The sequence below is a fragment of the Sarcophilus harrisii genome, chromosome 5 (genome assembly GCF_902635505.1).
Source record: "Sarcophilus harrisii chromosome 5, mSarHar1.11, whole genome shotgun sequence".
NCBI classification, from domain to species: Eukaryota; Metazoa; Chordata; class Mammalia; order Dasyuromorphia; family Dasyuridae; genus Sarcophilus; species Sarcophilus harrisii.
In genome coordinates, this window is record NC_045430.1 from 220073652 (window position 1) to 220096151 (window position 22500).

Consider the following 22500-nt stretch of genomic DNA (forward strand, 5'->3'; position numbering starts at 1 on the left):
TAAAGCCATCTATAGTCATATGAAAAAATGCTCAAAATAATTTTTGATTAGAGAAATGGAGGTTAAAGTAACAGTGAGATATCACCTCATACCTCGCAGATTGGTGAAGATGACAGGAAAAGATAATGATAAATGTTGAAGGGGATGTGGGAAAACTGTGACACTAATGCATTGTTGCTGGCAGTGTGAAATGATCCAGCTATTCTGGAGGGCAACTTGGAACTATAGCAAAGGGGATGAAACTGTATATATCCTTTGACCCACTAGTACCATTACCAGATCTTTATACCAAGGAAATCATAAAGGAGGGGAAGAGACCAACATGTGCAAAAATGTTTGCAATAGCTCTTTTTTGTAGTAGCAAAGAACTGAAAAATAAGGAGATGCTCATCAGTTGGGGAATGGCTGAATAAGTTGTGATATATGAAGATAATGGAATGTTATTGTTCTATAAAAAGTGATAAGCTGATTTTAAAAAGGCCTGGAAAAATTTACATGAACTGATGCTGAGTGAAAGAAACAGAACTAGGAATACATTGTACAGAGTAACAGCAAGATTGTATGATGATCAGCTATGAAAGATTTGGTTCTTCTCAGTGATTAAGTGATCCAAGGCCATCCCAATAAGCTTTGCACAGAAAATTCTATCTGCATCCAGAAAGAGAACCATGGGGATTGAATAGAAATCAAAACATGCTATGTTCACTTATTTTTCTATTTTTTTCTCTCCTATGGTTTTTTCCCTTTTGTTCTGATTTTTCTCTCTCAACATGACTCATAAATAAATGTGTATTTAAAAAGTTAATATATATGTATAACCAGAAAATGAATAAAAATTTAAAAATTAAAAAAGAAAAGAAAATACTTAGTATCTGATTGAAGGGCAAATAGTTCATGAAGGAGTAGCAGAGCTGTGACTGTGGTGGTGGGTACTTTAGTCATGCCTACTGATGAAAAACAAAGCCATTGGGTTGTTTTCTATGGAAGAAAAATAAAAGAAATGATAAATTAATGGGTGGGAGGGAGAAAATTCAAGTTATTTAGTAGAATAATTCAGTATCATCCATAGCATCTCAAGCCTCAGCACTAAAAGGTCATCAAGGGATTTTGTAGCACAGCCCCTCTTCTATCAGATTACTTTTCAAACTAAAAAAAAAAAAAAAAAAAAAAACATTATCTTTGTTAATATTTTATATTAAGACTATTAATTGGCCATTGCAATCAATTACCAGGGAGTTCATAAATCAGGCTTAGTAAGATCACAAAGAATATCCCTATATTTACTCCAGCAGAATAAAGATAATAGAATTTTATGGTTGGAAAAGACTTTAGAGTTTAAACCCTATTCTATACAGAGGAGAAACTGAGTCACCAAAATTGTAAAGTAAATCGCCAGTGGCAATTAAGGACTGGAGTAAGGATCAGGAATAAAATTTGACTCCTAGCTAAGAATTCTTTTCATTATACAATAGCCCAGTATGAATCTGTCATTCAACAATTTATATAAGCCTCTTTTGAATCTGTTTTATATAATAGTAATAATCAGTAATAAAAATTGCTGGTATTTATTATCTTTCTATACCACATCTTAAAAGTTTTGTGGATTTGCTTTGAACTATGTTTTAGACTTTTTTTTTTTAAAGAAAATGTATTAAACTTGCCTCCTTCAGTCATAAAAAGGATATCCTTCAAAGCCATAACCAAGAATTTTTTCACTTGAGATAAAACCAGAAGCAGAGAGAATGCCAATGGTTAAAAGTATAATCTAATCACTGTGAAAGAGGAAGTGACTAGTCCTTCCCAGTTCGGTGTACTTCAAGAAGTCAGCTATTTTGGGTAAAGCACTGCTTATCCTGCCATGGTTATAGCTCTTACTTCCCATCATTTTTATGAACTTTGATCAGCCTTCATATTTCTAGAATAAATCATTATAGTTTATTCTCCTAGGCATATTTCCTTTCCCCAGATTCTCTATCCCCCATATCTTTCCATATCCTCTTTCCTAGAACCTCTGAAAGAAGAAATTTCTTCATCTCTCCTCCTGCATACTTGTAAGGAAAGAATCAAAATGAATATTATGTATGGACTTAATTAGATTTTCTAAAGTCAAAATATTTGAAATTGGTAATTTCCTCCAAATATAAATCAAAGATTTTTCCAGTGAGCTGTTTCCTGAATATTTCAATGTGAAAGACAATAAGAAGAAAAAATATTTGTAGAAATAATTGCAAACAACTCTTCTCAAGACTCTTTATTCTAACAAGGCAACCTTCATTGGTTAGAAGTCCCATAATGATGTTGTCAGAACGCATATTTCTCCATAATTCTTCCAAAAATGTCAATGAAAAGCTTATTGTGTTTTCCCTTCCATATTGATACCTTTCATTTCAGGACTTGTCTTAAGATTTCAGAACTCTCTGTTCTTCATGCTGATCATTCTTCTTCTTCTAAATCATCCACATTCTTGAAAGTTGTTAAAACTGGGATGTCTAAAAATTGAAAGGTCAGAATTCATCTAAATGACAATTTATACTGCTCTTATAGAATTATTAATGAGTTGAATTAATTTTAACTAATATTAATTCTTGTGAAATTCAGGACAACAAAAAGATTTGAACAGTACTCCGGAGTTCATTGTAATTAGATTTAGTAAAAATGAAATCCACAAATATTAATTGTTTTCTTCATTCAAAATACTCTTATAGGTTTTTTAGAGAACGAAGTACAAAAAAAATTTTAAAAAAGAGTTTGAAGGCTTTGTCTCCCCCATCCTCATCCCTCCAAGGGCCTTATGACCTGGTTAGAAAAACAGTGTGAATGTGTGAACTATTTAAGCAATAATTCATGATAAGAGATGTCATAACAATTATTGTCAAATTAACTATACAGATAATAATTGCTAAAACAGTAAAGAAGAGAAAATTGCATCATGTTTGAGTGGGCAAGGGGAAATATTAAAGGAAACTTAAGTTTATCCAAAGCCAACAAAACAACATCAAATAATACAAATTTTTCATATGAATATACAATAATTATTGTATTCATAATGAGAATCCTAAGGCCTGCAAGATAATGAAATGCTTTCTGAATCACAAAAGAAGTATTAACTGTCCAGTATCATTTTAGCATATAAATAGCTTATTGTATTTTAATTATTTAAAAATCAGTCATTTATGTATGGTGTACATGATAATATTTAACTTTGTAAAAGTCTTCATAATTGTTTCTTCAGTTTGATGTCTAGAATCTTTGTTCCAGGCAACTGCTTTTCCAGGAATATATGAACAAACAAATAAATGAATGAATGAGTGAATAAAAACTAACAATCATGTAGCACTTCAAAGTTTCTAGAGTGTATTGCATAAATATCATATAATTATTTCATTTGATCCTCACAATAATACTGTGAGTAGGTGCTAATTATTATCTTCATTTTACATTTGGGGGAACTTAGGCTGAGTTTAGTTTGATTTGCCCAAAATAACAAAGCTAATGAGTTTTTGACTCAAGATTCAAACTTGTGTCTTGATAATTCCAAGTCCAGCACTTTATCTACTGTTGTCACCCTTTTTACTCTCTATTTGTCCAAAGCCCAACATTCCTTCAATACTTGACTTCTCACCATGAAACTTTCCTGGATTATTCCAGTCTTACAGATCTCTCATCTATACATTCTTACAACACTTCAGGTTGTCCAGAGGTGTCAAACATATGGCCCATGGGCCTGAATGAAGTCCATAACACTTTCAAGTATGTCCAGAACCAAATTAAAGTATTGGGAAATATTCAACAAAATAAAGAAAAATACAATAAAACATTACATTTTAAAAACTAAGTAAAAAAGTAGTCCACAGGGATCCTTATATACAGATGAGTGGCCCCTGTTTCTATTCAAGTTTGACAGTACCCTTTCCTATATTCCATCTCCCTTCTGTTTTCCTGCAGGGTAAGATAAATTTCTATATTCCTATTGAGTATGTATGTTATTTCCCATTAAAGTCAATTCTGATGAGAGTAAGGTCCACTCCCACACCCTCCCTTACCCCTCTTCCCTTCCACTATAAAAGCTTTTTCTTACCTCTTTTTTATGGCAGATAATTTGCATCATTCCACTTCTCTCTTTCTCTCTCAGTATATTCCTCTCATCCCTTAATTTCATCATTTTTAAAAAAGATACCATCCCTATATTCAACTCATACCCATACCCTCTATATATATATATATATATATATATATATATATATATATATATATATATATTCCTTCTAACTGCCATTATAATGAGAACATTCTAATGAGTTACAAGTAGCATCCTCCCATGTGTTTTTATTTTTAACCAACAAATATATTATCATTTATTTATTCCATTTGGGGTATATTGATCTTTTCTTTCTCACTAGATTGCAAACCCCTTGAAAGCAAGAATTATGTCTTTTGCAGCCTCCAAAACACTTAGAAGTATTTGTGACACATGGTAGATGCTCATTAAACACTCACTCGATACTTGGTTAATTAACTAGAAGAATTTATTCCCCCAATATTCTGGTTACATTGGAGATTTCCCTATTAGCAGCATTAGTATACCACTACACTGCTACTAAATGGTCTTTCTGGCCTCATGAAAAAACAAATCCTCTATAAATTTATCTTTTTTTTTAATCAAGGTAAAATTTATAAGCAGGAAGTGAAACAAAATTGTACATCAATTTCACAGATAATTTTGATTTCCTGAACATATCAGCATTGATTTGATAACTTAATTCAACTATGATTTATTTAATGTCTACTTTGAGCAAAACACTGTGTTGGGGGCAGGGATGCTATTGAATAAAGTTTAGATGATCCCTTCTGTTGTAAAATATAAATTTTTTCTATCTGGGATTGCTATGTTACACAAAAAAATTATATTCAAATATTTCATTATAAAGGCATGAAAGGTACAAACTTCCTTATGAAATTTAATGGGTGAAATCATTACTGAGAAAAGGCATTAAATAAGGTATAATTGAACAGAAGGTATTTCATTTGAATTTTTAAAATTGAACAGGATTTCAACAGGTAGGAAGAGGGACCCAAGGAGAGGAACATACTAGTACATATAGCTAATGATTTCTTTTTGACTGAAGCATAATAGTATAAGTGATTAGAAATATTAGAAAAGGCTGGGAAAGAAAGATGGTGCTAGTCTATGGGGAGCCATTCTCAAATTCTCAAAAAGAATTTGAATTTTACTCAATAGGTAATTGCAATCCAATGAACTTTTTAGAGGCTATACAAGGAAGTGAGTCTGGCAATTTTGTAAAGGATGTAGCACTCATTTTAATTTCTTTAAATTTAGCCAAAAAATTCTAGAATTACTGAATGTGATTTTTACCTTAGCAACTTATGGGAAAGGCTAGAGACCTTTTTTTTTTTTTTTTTTTTTGATCATACAGCTGAGCTCCAAATCTAATTGATCACTCTCCTTGTGGCAGAAGGCCGGCACTTGCATAAAACCAGTTAGAGTTTTCCCCGTCATAGACTTGGAAATATTCTTCCATATTCTTTCCCCTTCTTCCTCATACATATTCATATTTAAAATAGTACTGTATAAATAATGCATATAAACATTGTTCAAGATTTTATAGGCCATTAACTGCAGGAGAGAATTCAGAAAAGAGGTTAAGGGGATAAAGGCAAAAAGATATTCTCCCTTCTATTTATAGAATTCAGATTGTATTAAAAACACTGATGGGCAAAGTGTAAATTGCACAAATGCCTCTATTTAAAAAAAAGAGAAAGAAGAAGGAGAAAGAGAAGGAGGAAAAGGAGGAGAAGAAGAAGAAATAATAATATATGAGGAACAGAGATATCTTTCAGGACTTGAATCTCTTCCTCGATGCATCTTGGTAGTACTCCCTTCTTTCTAAGATGAGACTGTTGCTCCTCAGCCCTCTTTCCTTTTTGGGCACCTTGAACACTACAGAAAAACAGTTATCCCAGGGTAGTTTTGGTAAGATGGAAATACTATCAGCAAGTGAGTTCCTAGACACAACAGAACCTCTTACTCATATGCTAGAGAAAATAAGACTCTCATAAAAATAAACCATTGTGAGCCTTCATGGAATGGCATAGAGGTCTGTTCATAAAGTAAAAGAGGAGGCAGTGAGATGCCCCATGATGACTCACCTTCCTGAATTCATACCCAGTGTTAGACACTTAATAGCTATGTGACCCTGGGCAAGTAATTAAACCCTGTTTGCCTCAGTTTCCTCATCTGTAAATTAAGCTGGAATAAGAAATGGCAAACTACTCCATATCTTTACCAAGAAAACTCCAAAGAGGGACACAAAGAATGAGACATGATTGCAACAATTGCACAAGAAAAATTAAAACCTCTAGTCCACAGAGTAATCTTGTGTTTGAAGACTGAATGTGGGGACTAGTATATAAAGATTCTAGGCTGGGGGGAAGGAAGGGGAAAACAAAGCCATGCATTTTGATTAAAAGGCTTGTTTTTGAACTGATAGTGTTCCCCTTCTAGCAGTCGTTAGAGGTCTGGTCCCCTGGAAAATATAACAAGTGCCATCCACAAGAAGCTCATCAGAATAGCAAAACTTCTGAACAATGGTGAACATAGTAACAATCTTTTGATGAGGGATGAATAGAACCACACAAATAAAAACAATACAGATTAGGATATAAATACATTTAAAAAGTACAGGAAAATAAGTAAGAAATATATTACTTCCAAATAGAGGAGTTCAGGTAAAGTTTCTTGGAGGAGATGGTACTTAAGCTGGGTTTTAAAGGCAGCATGGCATAGTACTGGACTTGGAGTCTGGAAGAATCAACTCTACTTCTGAGGATCACTAACTTTGTGACTCTGGAAAAGTCTCCTCAGTTCCCTCATCTATAAAAGGTGATTTGGCTTAGATGGCTTCTAAATTCTCTCTCAAATCTAAATCTGTGAATTTAGACTAGGAGGTTTTTAGATAAAAACTGTAAAAGTTGACTTGGATCATGGAAAATCTGGAATCAAATCCTAATTGATCAATAACACTCACTTATTTCCAGCTATTTGAAGGCAAAGACATATCAGTTTTAATCCATTTGGCCTCTAATAACAGAGCCAGAACCAAGTGGCAGAAATTACAGGGAAATTTCAGCTAAACTTGAACTTAACAACTAGACATCTACTAAAAATAAATTACCTGAGAGAGAGAGATCCCTATCAGTAGAGATGTTCAAGCTAGAGAGAATTTGTTAGGGATCTCGAAGAACGTATGTCTACATTAGGCAGGGATTGGAGGAAATGACCTCTACAGATCTTTCCAAACAAAACATTTTATGAATACAGAATATGATTTTATGAGACATTAAGCTACCCACCCCATTGCACTTGCTCATTCACATAGAGAGCTCCTCGTTGTTAGAGGTATTCAAGCAGTTTCATCAACTAGTGATTCCTTCATACAGCAGAGAATTTTACTTTATATTCATTCTAATTTAAATTAGAATTATGTAACTAACCCAGAAACTAAATAACATTGACATATCAAATGAAGTTGATAATCGATCAATCAATAAATACTTATCAAGTGCCTAGTATTTGCAATGCATTTAGTGCAAAATAATCAAAAGCAAAGAAAGAAAATGAGACTTAATCATGAAATTTTAAACAAATATAGGAAAAGAGGTTTTTTTTTTTTATGTTGGGTATTGATGAAATCCGTTCCCCAGAAGGAGGGCAGGTCATTAATGAACTATAACAATAAAAGGAAAACTATTACAATAGGTCTGAGATATGATTAGAAGTTCTTATGCTGTCATTGTAGCACATTAGTAGAACAAATTTGTCATGTTATTAATATAATAAACTTCCCTTTCCATGCTTAGAGGGAGATTTATTATATACAGATCAAATCCTGTTACAGACTTCAGGAGTTGTCTATATTTTGAAACCATACTGAATTAATTGAACCTAAGTACCTGAGCTCCAGAGATAAAGTTTTTGCTCCAAGTGACTCTAAGAATTAAAACAGCCACTTGAAAAATGGACAGATTGGGGTCACCTTTTTTAAGTTTTGAAGTGCAAAGAGATTTAGAAATAGCATTTTCCTCTTAAATTTCTCATTTCTAAGTCTTATTGCAAATAATATTTGAGAATTATAAATTGCCTAATAAGTACAACATATAAAATCCCTCATAGAAGCCAATCCCATTAATTTGTTTTTTATTAATACTTCACAGGGCCCAGTGGTGATTTCAATAGACTTCCTTAACTCAGAGGCTTTTTGGTTTATTTGCTTGTTTTAAATAAACTACTTTGCTGGGATTACATATTTTTAAAGAAAAGAAGAAGAAATCTTGTCACACACATCCACAATCCTAGGGGGGCTCTCCCCCTAATCTCAGTGTACCAGAAAAACACAGATTTTAGACATAAATTTGTACAGCAAAAAGTGAAGACAGAGAAGAGTTGGAGGCTCTCCTGTGACAAGAAGCTTAATGTAATGGTTAGCATGTAGGACTTCGACTTAAGAGATGCGGATTTAACACCACTAAAGACATTTAGTTGTGTGATTATGAACAAGTCATTGAATCTCTCAGAGGTTCAGTTCCTTCATCAATAAAATGAGAAATAATGTCATTCCTACTTTCAAACTCACAAGATTATTTTGAGGAAAGTATCTTACAAATCTCAAAACATACAACTTTTTAAGTCATTACTAGTTTTATCTACTGATTTCAAGCAATGTGGATAGATCACCATATTCTGTTCCTATAAAATGTTATTTTCTGCATAATGAGCAACTGAGGCACAATAAATTTATTTGTACCCCTTCTCCCTTTACTGTAACAACATTTACCATCTGAAAAAAGGAAGTTCAAAAGCATTTACAAAATACCTACTATGTGCCAGGCACTGTGCTAAGTATTTTAGAAATATTATCTCAGTTGATCCTTCCAAAAACCCCATTTGATAGATATTATTATTATCATTATATCATTTATGAGATAAATAGAGGTTAAGTGACTTACCTAAGATCTCATTGTTGTCTAAGAATGGATTTGAATCTAGATTTTCCTGGCTCCAGATCCAATGTTCTATATGGTGAGCATCACTTACTTGTCAACTATTTAATTGTTCATTATTTGTAATAGCAAATAAACCCAGTATCAACCCATATATCTAATGCTTAGAGATTGGGAAATGGCTAAATAAAGTTTGACATATAAGTGGAGTATTGGACCATAAAAATAGCAAAAATACAAAGAAATATGTGAAAATATATGAGATGATGCAAAAGAGGAGAGGAACTACAATGACAATATTGATAATAATGATAACAAGTCACAAAATCTGGGGAAAATAGATAAAATAAAAAATTAGGTGAGAGAAACAGAAATAAACAGGTCTTTGGGAGAGGACATTATATTATTTATTTAATATTTTATTTTTCCCAGTTACAGATAAAACAATTTTTAAACATTTGTTTTTAAAACTTTGAGTTCCAGATTTTCTTCCTTTCTCCCTCTCTCCCTGCATTGAGAAGGCGCACGTGAGGTTGCAGAAACATTTCCATGAAAGTCATGTTGTGAAAGAAAACCTCTCCAAAAACTCCTCAAAAAGATTAAATTTTTAAAAAGTATGCTTCAATGATCAAAAAGATCATTTTTGTTACTATTTTACTTCACTATTATAATAAGCTTGTGATCTCATGACTATGGGGATTATCTTCAGCCATGCAAAGCACAATCCATCTATGTCTGCCCATTCTGAATGACTCTGGCCCATGAGCTTCTATAATTTCTCCATAGGGAGCTCCTCCTACAGTCTGGAAAACATCTTAATTTCTCTTGATACTGGGAGGGAAAAAAAAGTGAATCATATAGATTGTCCTTCACTCATTGTTTACTCTCACCATATACTGGATTATCTTATGAGTTAATTTTGTACAGCTCTACCTCACTTAAATCCCGTTCATGTATAGCAACTAGTTCACAGGATACTGTAAAATTCATAATTTTAAAAATTCTTATCAGCATATTTAAAGGCTTTTTTATATTGATTGTGAATAGACTAATAGGAAGTTGATTAGGGAGATGTATAAAGGGTAAGGTCTAGTAATACCTGTTAGGAAGGGGAAACAATCAAGCTCTCAACTGAGCTAAAAATTCAGTTGTGAATCCTATAATGGTAATAATACAGCATTTGCTACAAAGCAGTCTACCACAGCAAAGACCTGAAAGAAAGGGATAACTAGGTTATCCTTACCTAGTTTGACATATCAAATGGAGTTGATAATCAATCAATCAATAAATACTTATCAAGTGCCTAGTATTTGCAATGCATTTAGTGCAAAATAATCAAAAGCCAAGAAGGAATCTGTAAGTAACATCAGCTTAAGAGAAGTGTAAGAGGACAGCTAGGTAGCACAACATATAGGATGATGAGACTGGAGTCAGAAACACCTGCTTGCCTCCTTAATTTCGCTTGTCTTTTCCCCCCACCGTTTGCTTCCCCCTCCACCCATCTCTCTCCACTTTTTTATAGATTTTGGAGGCTGCTAAACCCTTTTTGTATCTATACAGTGTTGCCTATTTAACCATTAGGTTTTCAGAAATATGACCTTCCTTCCCTTCTTCTGATACTTCTGTATCTATTCTTCCTCTGCATCTCATTTGTTTTTGTAATTTTCATTCAATATTATAGATAACTTTGATGGATATGATATTTTTGGCTATAAGCCTAGTATTTCTGATTGTTGTTAGAGATATGATTCCAGGACTTAAGTTCTTTTATTGAAGCTGTTGATAAGTCCAATACAATTCTAAGTGTAGCTCCAGTGTATTTGAATTGTTTTTTCTTGTTTCTTGCAAAATTTTCTCTTTGAGAACTCTGGGAGATGACTAAAAACCATTACATTGAATTCCCAATCCCTATATTTATGCACACCTGCATTTTTGATTTCCTTCACAAGCTAATTGTACAATATTTCAGAGTCTGATTCTTTTTCTACAGCAAAATAACGTTTTGGTCAGGTATACTTATTGTGTATCTAATTTATATTTTAATATATTTAACATCTACTGGTCATCCTGCCATCTAGGGGAGGGGGTGGGGGGGGGGGTAAGAGGTGAAAAATTGGAACAAGAGGTTTGGCAATTGTTAATGCTGTAAAGTTACCCATGTATATATCCTGTAAATAAAAGGCTATTAAATTAAAAAAAAAAAGGAAAAAAAATTTTCTCTTTGATCTGGAGGTTTTGAAATTTGGCAATAATATTCCTATGTGTTTTACACAAAGGATCTCTTTGACTGGTGGAGTTTTTTTTTAATTTCTATTTTCACCACATATTCTATCACTCCAAGACAATTTTCTTGGATTATTTTTTGCATAATTGTGTCGTTTCTTTTTTAGGTCACAATTTTCAGGCAGTCAAATTATTCTTATATTTTCTCTTCTTGACCTGTTCTCCAGACTTATTGTTTTTCTTATTTTCACATTGTTCTATTTTTTTTCATTCTGTATATACTATTTTGTTATTTCTTGGTCTCTTAAAGCTTCGCTGGCTTCCCCTTGCCCAAATCTAATTTTCAAAAAGTCATTTTCATCTTTTAAACTCTGTACTTCCTTTTTGAGTTGATTAACCTTTTTTTTCCCCCATAATCTTGTTTTTCCTGGATTAAAATATATTTTTTCATCAATGTCTGTCATTTGATTTTTAAATTCTCTTTTGAGTTCTTCTATAAATTCTCTCAGGGCAGGGGGCCATTTCATGTTACTCTTTGGGGTAGAAGCTTTTTTTCTTTTAAACTTTAGTAAAAGTTCAGATGAACTCTGGTCTTCCCTCTTCACATACAACGTTTCTATGGTTGGTTTCTTTTTGGGCCAGTTCATTTTTTTTCTTACTGAGAAGTATTAATGTAAGCACCTCTAATTGTGGGCTGGGGGATGGCACTTCTAGATTCCCTTCAGCTCTCCCCTCTGACCAGGAACCCCAAACCAAGAGCTCCCTCCTGCACACAGCCAGCAATGTGCCCTGCTGCTTCTGCACTCACGGGGCGCCGGTTCCTTTTCATTCAGGGCTGAATCTCAGCAGCACAGCCTGGCATTCCCAATCATCTGGTTAGCTTTGACTGCCCAGACTGGAACCCCAACTCCTCAGGCTGAAAGTCTCTTCAGTTCCTGCTGACGCTCCAGGGGAGCCCTTGTAGTCCCCTTTGGTGTTTGTGCAGAATTGACCCAGAGGTATTTACACTTCACATTGCCTTAATCTTCACCCTGAAGGTTTTTTCTGGCTCTTCCGGGCTTGTTCTTGGAGGACCATAGTTCTGCCCCAAATCTTCTTGATCTTTCACTAGTCATTGTTGATCCTGAGGCACAATTGTTCTGTTTGTAAGAGAACTCTGGATAATTTGAAATTTGCCGATCCTCTCACCATTTCCCCAGAATCCTCCTCCCATTTTTATTCTGGTTTTATTTCCTTCTCTGCACTTGATTCCAGTCAAACCAGCCTGTTAACTGTTGTCCATATATTACATTAAATCTTATCTCTCTGATGATCATGGGATGTAAATACCAGATGATAGTAGGTACCCAAAATTGGGGTTCAGTCATGTGAAGAATCCATAGTAGTCTTTCTTTTTAGCAAAAGGGAGATTTATTCCCAACATTGAAGATCTCACCACCTCCATGCTTTTCCATAGATGCTCTCACAGAAGAAAAAGGCATTGCTTCCTCACTTTGGCTTCCTAAAATGCCTGTTTCCCCAAAGCGCCCTCAGATACAGTCTGTTTCATGGATCCCTGACTTTTGCAGGTAGCACTCTCTCCCTCAATGTTTACTTCTGCACTTCCTGTCTACCTCTAGTACAATGCACTTACTTTCCTTGAAGGAAGAGACTATTTGATATTTGGCTTTGTACCTAGAATATGTAGCAGCTTGCCTGCCACCTTGTAGGCACTTAAGAAATGTTTGTTAGTGTGAATTGAAATGACTGGAAAAGTTATGGCAGTAGAAGAAAACAGGAAAGAAAAGAATATTTATGACAATGATAGATTATGGATCTAGAAGTGTGCCTCAGAGTCCATCTTGTCCAGGATTATTTTTACAAATCAAAAAACTGATTTGATAGTAAACAAGATTTGAACCTAAATCCTCTTATTCTATAACAGCTACTCTTCCTCGTGTACCACACTGTCTCCAAGAGCAACAGTTTATGTGCACTCTAAAGCAGAGAATGAACCCCATTTAGTCAGAGCAGGAGTGGGGTGGCAGGAGACCTGACGCTTGTCACTCTGCAGAAACTAACAGCTCTTGTCTTGGTTTCTCAGTCAAATCAGATAATTGAGTTTCTTGATTTTAGTTAGGGTCACTCCAAAGAAGCACACAAACACTCTTCAAAGCAGATAAGGGCTGCAGTGGGAAGAAACACTAGAAAGTATCCCAAATTAATCATTATTAGGGCTCTAGTCCAACAAGTAGCAAAAACTTTCTGCACAAAAGGATATAGTGGCTTCTACCACATCCTGTAAGGGTTGGTCATATGCCAGCATTCTCTTAGAAGACTCAAAGCAGTAAAAGAAAATGACAGAATTGACTCAGATTAGTAAAAGTACATTTCAAACTGTGATAGATTAAGACCTTCTGGGATTCTTAATCATTAAAGTTTTAAGAGGATTTTCATAGATTTTAATTAACAAAAAATTAGAATCATATTGAAATTTTATAAGGGAGTGTATGTAGATACACACATATGCCTTTAATGGAAAATGGGCTTATTGTTCTATTATTTACTTAAAAGGTTTTTTTTTAAAACATTTCAATTGACATTTTAAAATCTAAAAGTTACCTTATATGAAAGAGGTCCTTTGAAATTCTTAACCTGTTTGTATTCTGCCACCATTTTATTCCTTTTCCGGGCTCTAAGAAGTATCATCTAAGTATTAGAAGATCACTTCAGATCATCTCCCTCCCCACCATGGACATTCTATAATCAGATATATTTCACCCCTTACATGGTGTTTACCTTGAATGAATTCTAACTCAAAGGCTGGGCAAAAAGTAGGATATTTGCTGCTTTTCTAATTCTCAATTTCCCTCCTTTAGGCTACAAAATGCAAAATTCTTTGGCCTGGTAGAGAGGGTCTTCAGACTAATCACTTCACTTTCACTAACCTTGCAAACCCTTGGGCATCTGCCTCATGGTACTATTGGATAAAGTAGCTCAGAATTTGAGGTTCCCCGGAAAGGAAAGTTTGGCCTATCAAGATCATGTATATGTTTTATTATACACTAAAATAAAATATATTTCAGGACAAAGCCAGAGAAAGGGGTAAGTGTGGAGAAAGTAAATATACTCTTCAGTGCAAAGATTACCTATTGATTAACATAGGGCTTCTTAAATGTTTTCTACTTGTGACCCCTTCCTGCTTCACCTACTGAGAAATTTTTACACAACCTGGGTATATAGATATATAAATCATTTATTGATAATAAATCATAAAGAAATTTATTTTATAATAATTTGTTGGCATAAGTTAACCATTTATTAAAGACAAAAGCAAATTTGCACACTAATGAGATGGATATGCTTATTTATTGTTACATAAAGAATTAAACCTTGATGAAATATTTGATATCTTTTACTATTGTCAAATTTTTTGCAATCCCCACATTCACAACATGACCCACAGTTTTAAGAAGCTCTAGTCTAATAGGTAGCTTAGCTCTTAATTATTTTATATCTACTCCTTCCATCGAGTTCCATTTTTCAGTTTTACACATGTCTTACTCTTCCTGACTCCATTTGGGGTTTTCTTGGCAGAGATACTAGAGTGATTTTTCATTTTCCCCAGCTCATTTTACAGATGAAACGGAGAAAAACAAGAGATGACTTGTTTAGGGTCACACAAATAATCTCTGACGCCAGATTAAATTTCAGGAAAAAGAGTCTTTTTGACTCGAAGCTCAGAACTCTATCCACTGAGCTGCCTAGTTGCCCAACTTTGAGTCCTATGAGATTCTGTCAAAGTCTACTGCCATATATTTAATTCTTTTGCTGTCCTGCTCTTACATTTTGAAGCCTTTTCCATACATACTCAGCTCCAGAAAACTAAGATGGATAGAATTGTATAACATCATTAATGGAAATGTATATCAAACATGGAGTCTCTCTATAGCAATTATTCACTTCTCCCTTATGTTTTCTTGTCTGGTTGGACAAGCTAAGGCCATTGATGAAACAGCTACAATTTGTAATACCCCAAGTCTTTCCAAAGAAAAAGACTATAAGAATAGGCAAATAAAACTCATGGGTCTACATCCCTACCAAAACAATGCAAAATCTTACTTTGCTTTTATCCAAAGTGGGAACCAGAGCAGTTTCTCAGCCTGTGAGCATCTTTTCTACTTCCCAAGGATGTCTTCCATGTTCACAACATCTTCAACAATCTTTCTCCCCAGGTTTGTTCTCATTTAACCTTAAATTTGCTTGGAATTCTTCACCTTTAAAAATAAAACAACAAATCGCCTAAGATTCTATCTACAATGTCCTCATTCTTGTCTTTCTTTTTCTGGTTTAACTTTGCAAGTTAATGGTCTATACTACCTTATTTTCTTTTCAATCCTTTTTTAACCCTTTTCAATCTTGCTTCTGCCAATTCTATTTCAAGGACATTTCTTTCTCAAAGATAAGCAGTGATCTTCTTTTAGCCAAATCCTATGAAATTCCCCCCCCCCCCCCCCCCCGCTTTTATTCTAATGAACTATTCTTCCAAGTCTTGATACTACTGACAATCCCTTTTCTGGAAACTTCATTTGGTTTTTGTGATCTTAAACTGTGCTGGCTCATTTCCTGTCTTGCTGATCAATCTTTCTCTGTTCCTTTTCTATTTTATCTAATCTTAATATCTTCCCAATTTATCCTGTGTATGTCTTATTTGGACCTAGCTGTTTGGGTGTTGTTTCCCTCATTAGACTGAGAGCTTCTTGAGAGTAGGGATTGGTTGTTTTGTCTTTCTTTATATACTCAAAGTTTAGCACAGTATCTGGTGCATAGTAGGTGGTTAATAAATGCTAATAGTTGACTGACTGGTAGACTTCCTAGAGTCATCAGAGTAAGAATGAAGTTCATCATGTAGGAGATGTTTAATAAGTAGTTGTTGAAAAAACTATATTGCATCTTCTTTCCACATACATTAAACAGTAAAACTACCATCAAAGAGAAGTGATAAGAGAATTGGGATTTGTAAAAAACAAAAACAAAAACTCAAACAACTAAAAGTACTGCTGTCAGGTGATTGTCAAAAATTTATGCCATTTTCTTTTTGTACTAGATCTGTGATTTCACCAATTAGGAAACTCTTAGACAAGGAAAACTTTTGCTATTAATGTAGATCAGCACCTTTCTGTGACTTACAATTTTAGACAGATGGCTCACACAAATAAGCAATTTCAGAGCCAAATATCCATATGTGAAAGAGATTAGCAATTGTAACTAAATTGTCCTGTCTTTCTGCTCCCTATTCCATGTTGTTTTTCTTCTACTCACATGGAAAAGCAAAGAAGGAAAGAAGGGGATAGTAGAAAGAAAAGGAGAATATTTTGAAAACCAACTTGATTTTTTGCCAATGAAACCTTAGTTAGGAGAACTAGCCATGGATAGCTACAGTTGTCCCAGGCATTTAATTCTGTAGAAACAAGTAGTTTTTATTGTTTTTATTAAAACTTTTTAATTTTCTAAATATATGTATGGATAATTTTCAACATTCACCCTTGTAAAATCTTGTGTTCCCAATTTTTTCTCTCCCTTCCTTATACCCCCTCACTTGGTGGCAAGTAATCCAATATACATTAAACATGGGCACTTCTTCTATACGTAGTTCCATAATATCATGCTGCACAAGAAAAATCAGATCAAAAAGGAAAAAATGAAAAAGAAAACAAAATGCAACCAAATAACAAAAAAAGAGTAAAAATACAATGTAGTGATCCACACTCAGTTTCCACAGTAAGACCATTGGAACTGGTGTGAATCATTCTATTGTTGAAGAGAGCCACATCCATCAGAATTGATCATGTATAATCTTGCAATTTGTCATATATAATGATCTCCTGGTCTCTCCAGGATTCTCTGAAATCATCCTGCTGATCATTTCTTATAGAATAATAATATTCTATAACGTTCATATACCATAACTTATTCAGCCATTCTCCAACTGATGGGGACTCACTCAGTTTCCAGGTTCTTGCCACTATAAAAAGGGCTGCCACAAACAATTTTGCACATGTGGGTCCCTTTCCTTCCTTTATGATCTCTTTGGGATACAAGCCCAGTAAAAAAACTGCTGGATCAAAGGGTATGCACTGTTTGATAGCTTTTTGGGCGTAGTTCCAAATTCATGCATATGTTTTGAAAATAAAAAGCTTTAATAAAAAAAAAAAGCCTAGAAGGATATGTAAAACATATGAGCATATGCCCGCCAAAATAGACACAGGCACTATACAAACATAAACATAAAACACTTCTTATACAAATAAACTCAGATCTAAATAATTGAAGTAATATTTATTGTTCATGGGTAGACAAAGCCAGTATAATTTTTAAATGACAATTTTACTTACCTAATCTATTTATTTAATGTTATTCCAATAAAATTACAAAAAAAATTATCAAGTCAGAAAAAATAATAAAAAAGTTAATTTGGAAGAGCAAAATGTCAGAAACTTCAAAGAAGCCAGGAAAAAAAGATGTAAAGGAAGTAAATTTAGCAGTGTCAGATCTTAAGCCATATTATAAGAGAGAGCATTGTTGAAATATAAAAAGGATAATTTCAATGATTTTCAATTAAAATTTTTTATATAAACAAAACCTATGTAGACAAAAATAGAAAGAATGGAGAAAATTGGGGAAAAAACTGTCATAGACTATCTCTCATATAGGATGTGATTGAGTTAGAATATTGTTGTGGTATAGAAAATAATGAGCTGATTGATTTAGAAAAAGATGAAAAAACTTGGACCTATGAAGGAAGATGTTATCCACCTTCAGAGGAATAGATAACAGATGGAAATAAGCATAGTACAATCTTACATTTATGTGTATGAGTATATATGTATGTATATGTATATATGTAAACATATAAGTATGTTTATAGCTATCTGTGCATGTTGTATGTATACACATAGATGTGTGTGTGTGTGTGTGTGTGTGTGTGTGTGTATGTAAAAGAGGTCATTTTCTGCCTCATTTTACCTAGCTTTAATCACTGATTGGACATTGCTTCAGTCAAACTGAGACCTGGGAAAGATCTTAACTTAAAAAAAGGGCAAGGTCTCCCACTATATTTGAGCCCATCTCCAGTTATCTTGATCTATATGTTGTCACTAGGCCCAGATGGCTCTGGAGGAGAAAGTGAAGCTGGTGTCTTTGTCCAGCCCCCCTTCACTGAAATCTAATTTACTTGCATGTCATGATCCTCTTTGAGGATGAAGGACAAACAATCACACACACACACACACACACACACACACACACACACACACACACACACACAAACATCCCTACACCCATCTCCATGCTTAACTAGAGTCTTTTTTTTGGGTGGGAAGGGAAAAAATTAAGTAATAAGTACACAACAAAGAACAAAAGAAAATCAACAAGGAAGCAAAGAAATGCCCGGCAGCTTTGAAAACAATGTGTAGTATTTATTATATAGGTTTTATTGAAATATAATTTTTTTATTGAATACTCTCTTATGGTCTACTGTGTACATGGCAAAGTTTCTTCTTTTCTTATTTTGTATTTAAGTTTAAAATAAAGTTTTAAAACTACCTTCAAACCCCAGTTTAATTTGTGATGATGATCTGCTTCCTACACACTTCATTGGTTAAGTTTTCAAGGATATTTTGAGGTTTCTATTTTCAGTGGGGGACAGTGAATAGAAAACTGGTTTGGGATCAAGAACTGGCTTCAAGTTCTACTTTTGATACATACTGGCTGTATGACTCTGATTATGTTATTTAACTTCCTTCCATGTCTATATAATTGCAGGGAAGATGGCAATTTGCATCGGTAGAGGGAGTAAACTTATAAGCTTATCTGGGACTTCCCTTATTAATGAACTCACAAATCTACTCCTAATCCCTATTTCTATTATTTACTTTTTCATCTGTGAGCCCACAAAAGATAACAAGCTTCTGAGGTCTAAACACTAGGTTCAAATTTTTCTAGGTATTCAATAGATGCTAATTTTTCATGGCCTGAAATGATGTGTTCCATAGTCTACATTTCCTTGTACAATGTACATTCATCAATAAATCCAGTATCTGTAAGAATAACCTGTCTGTAATATTTAATGGTGATGGTCTGGTCCTAAATTGTCATCATAAAGTTTTATTGGGGTAAACAAATCTTCACAACTCAACCATTAGTTCAATTCTTCCTTCTGACATTTTATTGATTGAGGTCATAGGGATTTCACCCATGAAGAGCTTTTTGATTCCACTTTTGGATTTTAACTGTTTCCACAGGATACAACCAGAAGCAAACCATTTTTTGGTTACATTTAATAAATCCAGTGGTTTATGCCTATCCTTAGCATATATTATTGCTCACTGAATGTAAACATACTCCAAAAGTATTTTCATAAGATTTTAAACTCATTTGAGACACTTTATCAATTCTCCTTTTTGATGAAGAAAGGTTCATATTTCTCTAGCTGCTTTAGAGTAATTGATACTATTTTATGTGTTGTTTACAGACTATCTTCCAAATCTGTTTTGGTTCATTTTACAGTTATGAAAATGTTTGTTATGACTAGAATTACATAAATGTTTGTTGCTGTCGTTAGGCCTCCACACTAAAAGGAAAATATAGGAAGTGGTAGTGATTGTTTTCTTCTTCATACAGTCTCTGAGAAGTGAGATTATGAACATTCAAATGCAGTTACAAAGCATGGAATATCAGATACTGCCTTTTTCCTAACCCACTCCAATCTGCGCTTTCTTTAAATGGATAAACAATTATATACAGCTCCATGCTGCTGCTACTTTATTTAGTTACAGAGCATGGCTGTGAATAGCTCATGTTGCTGGGATAAACAGTGCAGATTTTCAAAACCAGTTTGCATTCAATACATATTTCATGTCCTTTTCCCCACTACATTGCTGCTGAAAAACTTGCTTTTATACGGTGTTTTCTAGGCTTTAAGGATTATTGCTATATGTTTCAAAAGGAAAGAGAGCATTTTCATTTATTACCTATGTGGAGGCAAGGCAGGAGGAGAATTATCTGTACAAGGTGTCCTGGGAGTTTTCTTCCTTTTGATACAGTGGTTGGAAAATAAATGAACAATTTCACTAAAGGTTCATGATTGCTAGGGCTGTAAGTAGGGTGGGGTGATTAGGCCTTTGCCCTAGTGAGCTGAATTTAGAAGGCATTGAGACCAGTTGTAAAAGAGCTTAATCAGAAAAAATAAGAAAACTTAGCACCAAATTAGCAAACGGAATTAGTTAAGGAATCATATAGACAGCCTATTTCCATCATCCCCATCTTGCAGCAGAATCCAATCATTACCTAGCCCCATCATACTCCTTTCTTCAACGATTGTTATTGCCACTGCCCCAGAAACAATCTAAACGTCTTCCAGAGTCCTTGCTTTTGAGGGGCCACTGAGGATTAAGGATTTCATGCTTCTTGTCCTAAGTGTAGTTTGTGTTGCTTGTTTGAAAAAAAAAAAAAATACTATTTGTTTTTCTGATTACTTAAGATTTGTTGCTGAATGGGATGATAAAGGTCATTGTACTTAGTACAGCCCCTCTCCCTCATCTTATAGATAAGAAAACTGAGTCACTATGGTAGAGAACAAAACCTGAATTTAAACCTCAGTCTTTGAACTCCAGGTTCCCCATTACAACATTACTTACAATTTCCCCTCCAGTAAGAAGATGAGAATGAAGGGCTTAGGCAGCTTGGCAGATAGAGTTTTGGTTTTGGACTCAGGAAAGCTTGGGTTCATATCCTACCTGACACTTAGCTGTATGACTCCGGACAACTCAAACTTCTATCAGTCTCAGTTTCCTCATCTGCAAAATGATAATAATACTTATGTCATGGGTTGCTGGGAAACAAATGGGAAGCGTTGTGCAAATCTGAAGCTGTTATATGTGTCAGCAATGAGGAGAATGAAGAAAAAGATGATCATGATATAATCTTCCTTAGGCTCTCCAAGTTATTCAAATGCAAGATTATTTTCTTCTCTCACTCCTAATGTAGCATCTTTCTAATGATCATAACTACAATACCGAGAATAGCAAACACGATCATCATATTGAATCTCTCTGTTCTGTCAACTCTTGTTTTCAAAGGATTCTCACATTTATCCATTTATGTTCTCATTGCTACCACCCTGTTTCAAATATTTGCCACCTTACAATAATAGCAAGATCATAAAGGCTTCTTAACTGACTTCCTTTGTCTCACTTTCCCCTTTTTTCTTTCCTTATCTGGTAGACCACCACATTCATTTTTCTAAAACACCCTTTTCATTAAGTACTTCTCTACCTAAGACCTAAGAATGGCAACACCATCACCAACAAAACTATTATTTTATGAACGCTATACAATTATAATGACCAAATTGGGTCTCAAAGAAGAGATAAAAGATGTTTTTTCTCTCCAGTTTTTGTAGAGACCAAGAACATTAAATATAATGTTCAATTTGGTTAATTAGTATTGCTAAATTTTGTTTTTCATAATAATTCTGTATTCTAAGAGAACTTGAGGGGAGATATATTACAAAATGAAGCTGATGTTTTAAAAAATTATAACATTTTAAAAAGAATTATAATTACTCTATTTGTCTTGAAGAAAGTCTCACATCTCTAGGCTGGCATTTAAGACCTTCTACAACCTGTTTCTCACTTTCTAGTCTGATCTCCCACTGCTATCCCATTTAAATTACCTGCTGCAGACTAAATGAGGTACTCACTGTTCCTGACCACATCTTATCATTTTTAATTTTTGTGCTTATCTCATACCGTCTCTAGGATACCTTCATCTTCTCTCTCTTTTTTGCCTATTAAAACTCTAGCTATATTTCAACTCAAATCCCACCTTCACTAAAGCGCTTCCTAATTGCTCCATCCTGAAATGCCCTCTGGGTCTCTTCCTTGCTCTCATAGCACTTCTCTTTAGCTACTCATTTCCTGTCTGTATTCTAACTACACTGTAAGCCCACCAAAGGTGGAAGCCAAAGTTTCTTCATGAGTCACCATAAACCCTATCATAGGCCTTCGAATACAGAAAGCATTTAATACATAACTATTGATTGATCGTGTTCTTTACACACAAATAACTTTTATCAAATCGACAAATATTTATTTTTAAAGCTCCTATTATGTGCCAGGCTTTGTGCTTAAATACTGGAGATACAATGACAGGCAAAAACAGCCTCTTTAAAACAGTTCACATTAATAGGCTATCTTTTGAGTTGCTTTCTTTCATGAA

At 34.1% G+C, this 22500-nt stretch overlaps 1 long non-coding RNA gene across 2 annotated transcripts; it reads right to left on the reverse strand.

Moving 5' to 3' along the window:
- Positions 1-800: 800 nt before the first annotated feature.
- On the reverse strand, positions 801-21571 carry LOC111721151. 2 transcript variants are annotated; one of them, XR_004229755.1, is made up of 4 exons: positions 21018-21571; positions 15343-15497; positions 2380-2489; positions 801-978 (listed from the first exon to the last, which is right to left on the reverse strand). It is a non-coding gene; the product is annotated as an uncharacterized LOC111721151 (long non-coding RNA). The 2 variants fall into 2 exon arrangements; XR_002770495.2 differs by lacking the exon at positions 801-978 and having other exon boundaries at positions 2155-2489.
- Positions 21572-22500: the final 929 nt, after the last annotated feature.